This window comes from Eleutherodactylus coqui, chromosome 4 (assembly GCF_035609145.1).
Source record: "Eleutherodactylus coqui strain aEleCoq1 chromosome 4, aEleCoq1.hap1, whole genome shotgun sequence".
NCBI classification, from domain to species: Eukaryota; Metazoa; Chordata; class Amphibia; order Anura; family Eleutherodactylidae; genus Eleutherodactylus; species Eleutherodactylus coqui.
In genome coordinates this window covers 116,435,852-116,444,827 of record NC_089840.1, presented here as the reverse complement: position 1 = coordinate 116,444,827, position 8,976 = coordinate 116,435,852, and the positions used below count along the sequence as shown (strand labels likewise).

At 43.1% G+C, this 8,976-nt stretch overlaps 1 long non-coding RNA gene across 1 annotated transcript; it reads right to left on the bottom strand.

Moving 5' to 3' along the window:
* Positions 1 to 738: 738 nt before the first annotated feature.
* Positions 739 to 4,256, bottom strand: LOC136624718 (uncharacterized). Its single transcript, XR_010792401.1, has 3 exons — positions 4,116 to 4,256; positions 2,942 to 3,022; positions 739 to 940 (listed from the first exon to the last, which is right to left on the bottom strand). It is a non-coding gene; the product is annotated as an uncharacterized lncRNA (long non-coding RNA).
* Positions 4,257 to 8,976: the final 4,720 nt, after the last annotated feature.

The following is an 8,976-nucleotide window of genomic DNA, read 5'->3' as shown; positions in this document are numbered from 1 at the left end:
GAGTCTGGATATATTATCCCACATGTGTACACGTTTGTCTGTTTGTCTATTAGTTTGCTTATTCGTAGAATTCTAATATTATTTAATAAAAGTTACATTTTAACATTATTAGTCTGTTGGTCCAACCAGTAAGCTCCGAATACATTAGGGGTCCAAATATAGGCCCTTTGTGCTTTCTTTCCTGCTGTCTTGGAGATAACTGCAAAAAAGGTGATTATACCTACCCGATAATCGGGTTTTCAGGAGTCTCCGCGACAGCACCCATACATTCCATGCCAGGAAAAAAATATATATAATTTAGTTTATTAGTATATACCAGTATAAGTAATACTTTTAGTTAAATCTCCTACCCCTGGTGGTTCATTAGAAATCACTGAGGAAGGTGGGAGAGGGGGGAGCTTTTAAACCTTTCTGTGTGTTCCTGTCCTATCAGGAGGAGGTGATCTCAGCTGGTGCTGTCGTGGAGACTCCTGAAAACCTGATTATTGGGTAGGTATAATCACCTTTTTTCCAGAAACTTTTTTTGGCAGCCCAGTTCAAGGTAGCCCATAGTTACCCTTTTCTGACTATATCCAGACTTTCATGATATCTACACAGGATGACATGACTGCTTTATACTGAGTTTTCTACTTATCTGAAAACCCCTCCATAATGATCATGATTGAAATGAATGCCTAATAATACATATTACAATGAGGATTAGACATGGCGTACCTAGTATAAAAAGACAGACCAGCATTTCAGTTAAGCATGCTTTAATATATTTTGGCACAACTAATAATAATTATGCTCTTTACAGTTATAAAGCATTGTATTATATTAAAGAGTTTATCCGAATGCAGGCCACTCGTATTGTCTTTTTTCTAGGTTCTCAGATCTCTTTTCTTCACCTTCCTCCCTTTTCTCTTCATTTTCTTCGTTCTGTTCTTCCTCTTTTTTTCTGTAAGGAGATAGTGTACAATCAATGAAAGAAATTCAATATCAAAATCCCTGTGATTTGAGCTTTAGTTTTAACATGCTCTGCTTAAATTTTGCATTTTCCTCTGCCAGAAATATATTTAGGCTTTTTCTCACCAAAGCAACCCTCCCCCCCCCCCCATGCAACCATAACAAAAAAAATATATACAATTGAATTGCATATGTTCTTCATATTAAAACAAATGAGTGTATATATATATATATATATATATATATATATATATATATATATATATATATATATATATATAGTAGCAGCCTATGGGGAAGCACTTTAGGCCACAACCAGCATACTGCCTGTGTTTCTCTTTATTTCCTTGCTGAACATAACATAAAGACACTGGTCACCTCCAGTCAACAGAAAATACAAGAAAAAGTCCCTTTTCAAGCCAACAGTCCAGCAGAGTGAAACATAAAAGTCCTTAAATTAGCATGGCAAAGGCCCAGCAAACCTTGGTTTCTGTGTGTTGTGGTGTCTTCAGTTCAGCTCACTTTCAGCTTGTGTCTCTCACACCAGGCAGCTCTGAACATCCCTCTTCACACTGTAGCCTGCACCAATTTATACACCTCACCTGTCTGGCTCAGGTGGAGCTCAGTACCGGTGTGAGGAACGGACCGGGTCTACATCACAGATGCTACTAACGTCCGTGATATGTACCTTCCATCCCACACTTCACCTCTCATCCTACTACCATATATATATGTATATTCACTGTAGTACACCGGATAGCCTGTAGAGGTCTGTAGACAGGCATTCAGACTGTAAAGATAAGAGCGATTGGGTGAGCGATTGGAGCAACATTAATATTCTTACAAACTTAAAGGGAATCCGGCAGCTGGAACACGCCATCCAAACTGCAACCAGCAAGTCAGCAGACTGATATATAGTTCTATGGGGCAAGATTCAGTAGTACTTGTATTTTATACACTTATATCTCTGCTCATTCTGAGCGGCACAGTCTAGTGGGCGGAGCTATCAGTGATTGACAATTATCTGTGAATGAGTGTACATGCAGAGATATAAATGTATGAAATACAAGTTCTACTGAATATCTCCCCATAGAACTATATATCAGTCTGCTCAGCTCGGCCTGCTCTGTAACTTGCTGCCTACAGTTTGGACAGCGTGTTCAAGCTGACAGACTCCCTTTATGTTTGTAAGAAGATTAAAATTGCCTAAATATGCTCACAAGTAAGGTGGCCACCCATTTTACTAGCAACCGGCCAGGGTAACAAGAGTATAAAAGAAGCGTGAGTTGGGGGCGTCACCTACCACTGAATTAGTGATCATACATTCCAACTTTACAGAAGTTACATCAGGGAATACAGAATTCACTATATTTACATAGGACATGCCAGAAGTAATCTAATGCATCCACAAATAGTGCGCACAACTCTTATCAAACCCTAATGATTACACACCCCACAGTCATACCCCAAAGTGTATTTACACTCTAAACTCAACAAGCAGAAAACCCCAAGATTACAGAACATAAAATAAATACACCTCAACACAGATGTCAGAGTAAGTACAGTCTGCAGACTAGACCCCAGAATAAGTACAAACCCATATCAGAAACAAAAGTAAATTATTCAGTGGGACTCCGACCTCTGGGACCCCGAGAATGACTCTGGTTTATTGCTGCAGATACTTCCAAGTTCTTCCTGCACAGTGCTGCCCCCTCCTCACACTGAGCAGGAACTGCAGCGTGGCCCCTTTACTTAAATGGAGCTATACTGCCATTCCCAACCAAGGAGCTTTCGGAAGCACATCTGTGCAGGAACAAACAGAGAAGGGGCTACAACATTACACCACTGTTGCTGCCTCTTCATTCTCAGGATCTGTGGGTGTCTCAGCGGTTGGACCCCATGAAGCAGTATATGACAGCATATCCTAGTCATATACCATCACTGTATGAGATGGGAATAACCGTCTAATACGTTGTATATTATGAGTACTTACTCTTCCTCACAGATGGAAAGTGAGACTAATCCAAGGAAGAGAACAAGGAGAAGAGATTTCTTCAAGAAAGCCATGTTTTATCTGTAAAAATAATTTAATATTGAAAGTTAAAAAAGAAACAAAAAACTCGCTATTATACATTTCACTCTATGCTTACTTTAATTGCTGTATTACTGTCATTATTAGGGCTCATTCACACAGGCATAAACGTTTTTCAGTCTGTAAATGTGTATTCACAGACCGAAAATCACCTGTTCCTGCGTAATTTCTCCCTCCTGCGCTGTTTTTGTGTTCATTACTCTGCAGAGTATTTATACGTGCAAAACAAAATACAGAAGGGCACATTGATTTGATGTGCAAATACTAAAATGAGTACCCAGCCTTCCTTCATATTCACCCCATATTTGCATTGGCTCATTCACTTCTAAGACCTATTTCTTTGCATAATACGTTCCATTATAGGACATGCTGCATATTTGTTTATGTGACCAAAAATCTTGCAAACAAATTTACGCACCTGTGAGAATGAGTCCTCAGTAGAACATTTTATTACAACAGTCCTGCTCCGCACCCGGCTCACACTCCTATCTCAGACATATACAGTAATAATAGCAACATTCGGGCACATTTCTTCTGAGAACTCTGCATTGTTCTGTTCCTCTGTTGCTCTACTAGGAATTTATGAATAGATTGACAACTGGGGGAGAAGGATTTTCTGGGCAAAAATGTTTGACCTATCCTCATGATGTCTCAACAGTTAATCGTTAGGGACCCGCTGCTCGGGAACCTCAGCGATCACCTGATTACTCGGTCCACTGTTGGTACAACAGGACAGGCGTGCCTCATATGGGACAGGGGAGGAAGTACCCTAGCCGACTCCACTTCTATTTAAATCAATGGCAGCTAAAGCAACTATTGCGCTTCTGCATCAATGGGACTGAAGACAGCTAAGAAACTTTTTTCCCGTCCCCCTATAACACATGTACAGCCTGCTGCACTGACAGCAGGCAAGGCAATCAGCTGATCGCCAAGGATCCCAAGTGACGGGTCCTTGGAGATTAGCTAGTTTTTGCCTGGAATACCCACTTAGCAGTTTTGCAGACACACACCTTTGACAATGAGATACATAAAAAAAAGCAAACAAGTATTTAGCATACAAAGCCACAATACATACCTTGTGATTCAGTAAGTACTGAGTGCAGAATACCGCAGGATCGTTGATTTCTTGGGATGGACATGCTGGTTAATATAGCAGAAACTTGGGGGTGGAATCATAAATTTACAATGACTACACTGCAGGGAAGAGAACTCTGTTTGTTCTTCTCATCCACTTCTTTGTATTGTGGGTCACATTTTTGAAGAACTTTTCTCATGTTTTAGAATTGAAAGATGCATTTTAATATGTTGTGTACATTTGCAAGTACTGTTTGCCGACTCATATGACATTTTTCATGAGTTCATTAACACCTTTGCTGCTGCAGCTCTTTTATGTTTTACTTGATTTTCCTTTTTAACATCCACACTTTCAAAAATCATAACTTTTTTCTTTATTTTTCAGGCAACATGTCTACACAAAGGCTTGTTTTGGGGGGGAAAGATAATTTTTTTAAATGGTACAATTCAATGTACAATATACTATATTACAATATTATAAACTTCTAATTAGGACAAAATGGAAAAAAAATGCAATTGAGCTATTGAGGGGTTTATGTTTATAGCATAAAAGCACTTTTGCATTTAGTATTTTTCTGATGGTATTTACTGTGCAGTAAAAATATTGTGATATTTATTATATTATAATATATATTAAAAACTGAACTTTTATGAGTGTAGCGATAGAAATTTTTCTAAATTTCCCGCCCCATTTTTTAATGGAACAGCTGGAAAAAATAGGGCTTCGAAAAAAAAAAAAAATTTTATTTTATTTATTGTAGTATTCATTTTTAATAGGGCTCGGTCAGACAAGCTTTTTTTTTTGTACATGAATAGGTACACAAAAAAAAAATCGCCAGAGACCTGTATAAAAAAATGTGTGACCGAAGCTAAAGACACATCACAGCATAGCAGTGCATTAAGTTATGAATGGCCAAATCTTCATCCCGGAACAGAGAATTGCCTTGTCCAGCCCACTGCAAAATGCTATAAAATGGGGGCAATTATGGCTGTACTTTATTCAGCTCCTGGTTTTACCTAGATGTGCAAGACTGTTACTGGACTTGGAGACATGTTGTCGGGAGATGATATTCTTTTTGGCTGGTTCCCGTTGAGCATATTTGGGCAGTCGTGTGAGACCCCGGAGGAGGTGCCTAGTGACCTTGCTAGTGACCACCTAGTACTAGCAATAGTGCTAGGGTGGTCAGGAGGAGGAGGCGGACTAGGAGATTCTGGGTGCATCTGATGGTGTCGCAGCGTGACCGTATTGAGCAGTTTTACTCCTTTTATGAGGACTTGATGCACCAACCGGAAAAGGTCATCTTTTTCTGTCGTTTGTCAGTCGTTATGTTCTATGAACTTCTGGAGGAGGTGCGTTCTGGGATTACCCACAGAGATACCACCACGTGTGAGTTTGCCTGTGCTGAGCAAAGACTCCTGGTCACTCTGCGGTAAGTTCAGATGTGCCTCTATTTTCCATCATGGTTTTATCCTATTTTTGACCTTCTTGTTGTAGGATTTGTATCTTTTACTAGCCATGCTTTTTTAGGCTGCTGCTTTAAGCGCTCCATGCACATGGGCTAATTTGTGACCTATACAGGAAACACTATGAAATTCTCCATGTACAAATGCACATATGTTTTGCCATTGACGCCCAACCTAAAAGGGCGTAACCAAAAAAAAGCGTTTGTATTACTGCTATTTTTTGCATGCTTTAATATCCCAAAATCACACTGTGTAGCAAATGCCCTTTTTGGGCCCTTTTCTAATGCCCACCAACGGAACCTGTGTGAATGGAAGCTAAAGGTTGATTTAGCATGTGGGGTTTGGTTTGTACTTTAAGCCGCACCCAAAGCAGTATTGTTGAAATGATATGGATTATGGCCCATTTACATGCCACACTTCTCGCTCAACATTTGCACCAAATCACTCCTTTGCACTATAATTGTTGTGTTAAATGCTCTCATCTTTTACTCTTTGGCTGAACATTGAATTTTAGGAAAGCATAAAATCGTTAGTTCTGCAGAGTAGATAACAGACCGTTTGCTGGGTGTGATGCTGTGTTCTCCTCAAAAAGCTGCTCATTACTTTGTATTCATCAGACAGCAAAGACACATGCGCTGAATGCAGTACTCAGGCCACCTGCTGTTTTCTGCATGCAGCTCCTTTACTGGTGTTTATCTGGTATTCACACGGAAAATCTTATGAAGTCGTGGTTATTTTAGAGATACCAAGGAAAAAAATATGTTCACCATTTTGCATGTTCTTTGCGTTACCCAGGAAACAACACGTGGAGGTAACCATGCGACAATTCCTTTATATAAAACGACATCAGGAAGTGAGAGAATTAGATTATGTACGTAAAATTTGGACACTAGTTCTTTTGCGCTTAGAATTGAATAATCAATTTGAGACCTCTTTAATTTTCCTACTTATGACATAATCAATGCTTGTGCCAAGTTTCAAGTTTCTATGACATTGGGAACAGAGAGAATTAGATTCCGTAAGTAAAATTTGCACGCTAATTCTTTTGCGCTAGAATTGAACGATCGAGTTGGGACCCATTAACTTTTCCTATTTATGACATAATCAATGCTTGTGCCATATTTCATGTTTCTACGACATCCGGAAGTTGGAGAATTAGTGGCGAGTCAGTCAGTCAGTGAGCCAGTGAGGGCTTTCGTCTTTATATATATACTAGCTGATATACCCGGCTTCGCCCGAGTTAATTTGGTACTGGTGTTTATCTGGTGTTCACACGGAAAAGCTTATGAAGTCGTGGATACTGAGGAAAAAAAATATGTTCACCATTTTGCATAGTTCTCTGCGTTACCCAGGAAATACCACGGGGAGGTAACCATGCGACATTTCCTTTATATAAAATGACATCAGGAAGTGAGAGAATTAGATTACATACGTAAAATTAGGACACTAATTCTTTTGCACTTAGAATTGAATAATGGAGTTCGGACCCATTAACTTTTCCTATTTATGACATATTCAATGCTCGTGTCAAATTTCACGTTTCTATGACACCGGAAAGTGAGAAAATTACATTCCGCGCGTAAAATTTTGACGCCAATTCTTTTGCGCTAGAATTGAATAATCGAGTTGGGACCCATTAGCTTTTCCTATGTATGACATAATCAACACTCGTGCCAAATTTCATGTTTCTATGACACCGGAAAGTGAAAAAATTACATTCCACACGTTAAACGTGGACGCTAATTCTTTTGCGCATTGAATTGAATAATCGAGTTGGGACCTATGAACTTTTCCTATTTATGACATAATCAATACTCGTGCCAAATTTCACGTTTCTATGACACCGGAAAGTGAAAAAATTACATTCCGCACGTAAAATTTGGACACTAATTCTTTTACGCATAGAATAGGAACTGCCGGAGCCGAAAAACCCAGGGTGTAGGCGGGAGGCAGGCATGACGGGGTTAACGGGGAGTGAAAGGGTTAATTGTAGAAAGCTGGGAGTAAGAGAAGGAGGGGTGAGTGGGGAGAGAAAAGAGCGGCAAGAAAGAGGAAGGGGAGGGGTTAAAATTCAAAGAGGAGCAGTTGGAGCCGAGACGTGGAAGAGTGAAGAAGCAAGAAGAACAGCGACGACCAGACCAAGAGGGAAGAAAAAGGTAAAAAGGTGAAGAGGGAAGACCGGGAAGAAAAGGAGAAGACTAGGAAGGGAGAAGAGGGAAGACCAAGAAAGGTGAAGAGGGAAGACCAAGAAAGGTGAAGAGAGAAGACCAGGAGCCGGGAAGAGGCAGCGGGAAGTGAGAAGAGAAGCCATAGAAGAGGAGCGGAATATCGGCGGGGAGAGAAGAAAGGCAGCGGGGCGAAGACTGTAGAAGAAAGTCCCGACGTCCACTTACCGGGTGAAGAAATGGAAGAGATGCTGAGGAGGATCCGGGCTGAAGCGGAGGAGAGGGACCTCACCTGGCTGGTGAGGCTGATTGATGGACCCGCGGGAGAGGCTGCGCCGGCCCCGGCTGCAGCTCCGATGTCTCCAATGCCGGAGGAAAGCGGGAGAAGACCGAGGAGGGCTCGGGTGCCGGTCAGGTTGAGCCCGGAGCAGGCGCCTGCTCGGCGGCGCCGCGTGCGGAGCCCCTCCCCCGCCCCACCACGAGATGTTCCTCCTGCAACCCCTACGGGCAGGGGAAGGAGGCCGGGGGGGGCGGCTGCACGCCGGAACATCAGAGCAGCTCCGGATGTAAGGGAGCAGGAGAGGGCGAATGTGCAGCAAACAGCGGCAGCATCGGAGAGGAGGCAGGGAGCGGGGGGAGGTGCACCCGGACATGTGCCGGTCGGGGCACCCGCCAGACGCAGCAACAGGCCAGACAATGGGGGCAGCAGACAGCGCCCCATCAGGCAACAGCAGGCCGAAGATGGGGGCAGCAGGCAGCGCCCCAGCATCACAGAGGCGGCCAAGCGCGCATCGGCGCCACGAAAAGCGGCTGGGACCAGAACAGAGCGGTTTCAGCCAGGAGGAGAGCTACCAGCAGCAAGGATCGACGACCCGGAGGACGATGAGAGTCAGCAGCAGGACGTGGGAGCAGCGGCTGGTGGGTACACAGCCCCCTCGCAGCCAGGTGAGAGATCTATGTCGGTATTGTCCAATGCGCTCAGCCATGTGGCGCGTACGGGAGTTAGGTCAGGGGCGCAAGCAGGCGGTGGCGCAGCGACGGTTAACGTGCCGGGCGGGGGCGATATGGGAGCGTTGCTGGGTGTGTTGTGTGGGTTACTTATGCGTCAGGGGGGGGAGGGAGTAGGGCAAGCCACGCCGCCTGTGGCGGCGGACATAGCGCCGTGTAGAGCGTCATCCAGCGTCACGAGCGGCCCAAGCGGAAGCTCGTCTGGGGGGACTGGGGGTGAACAGG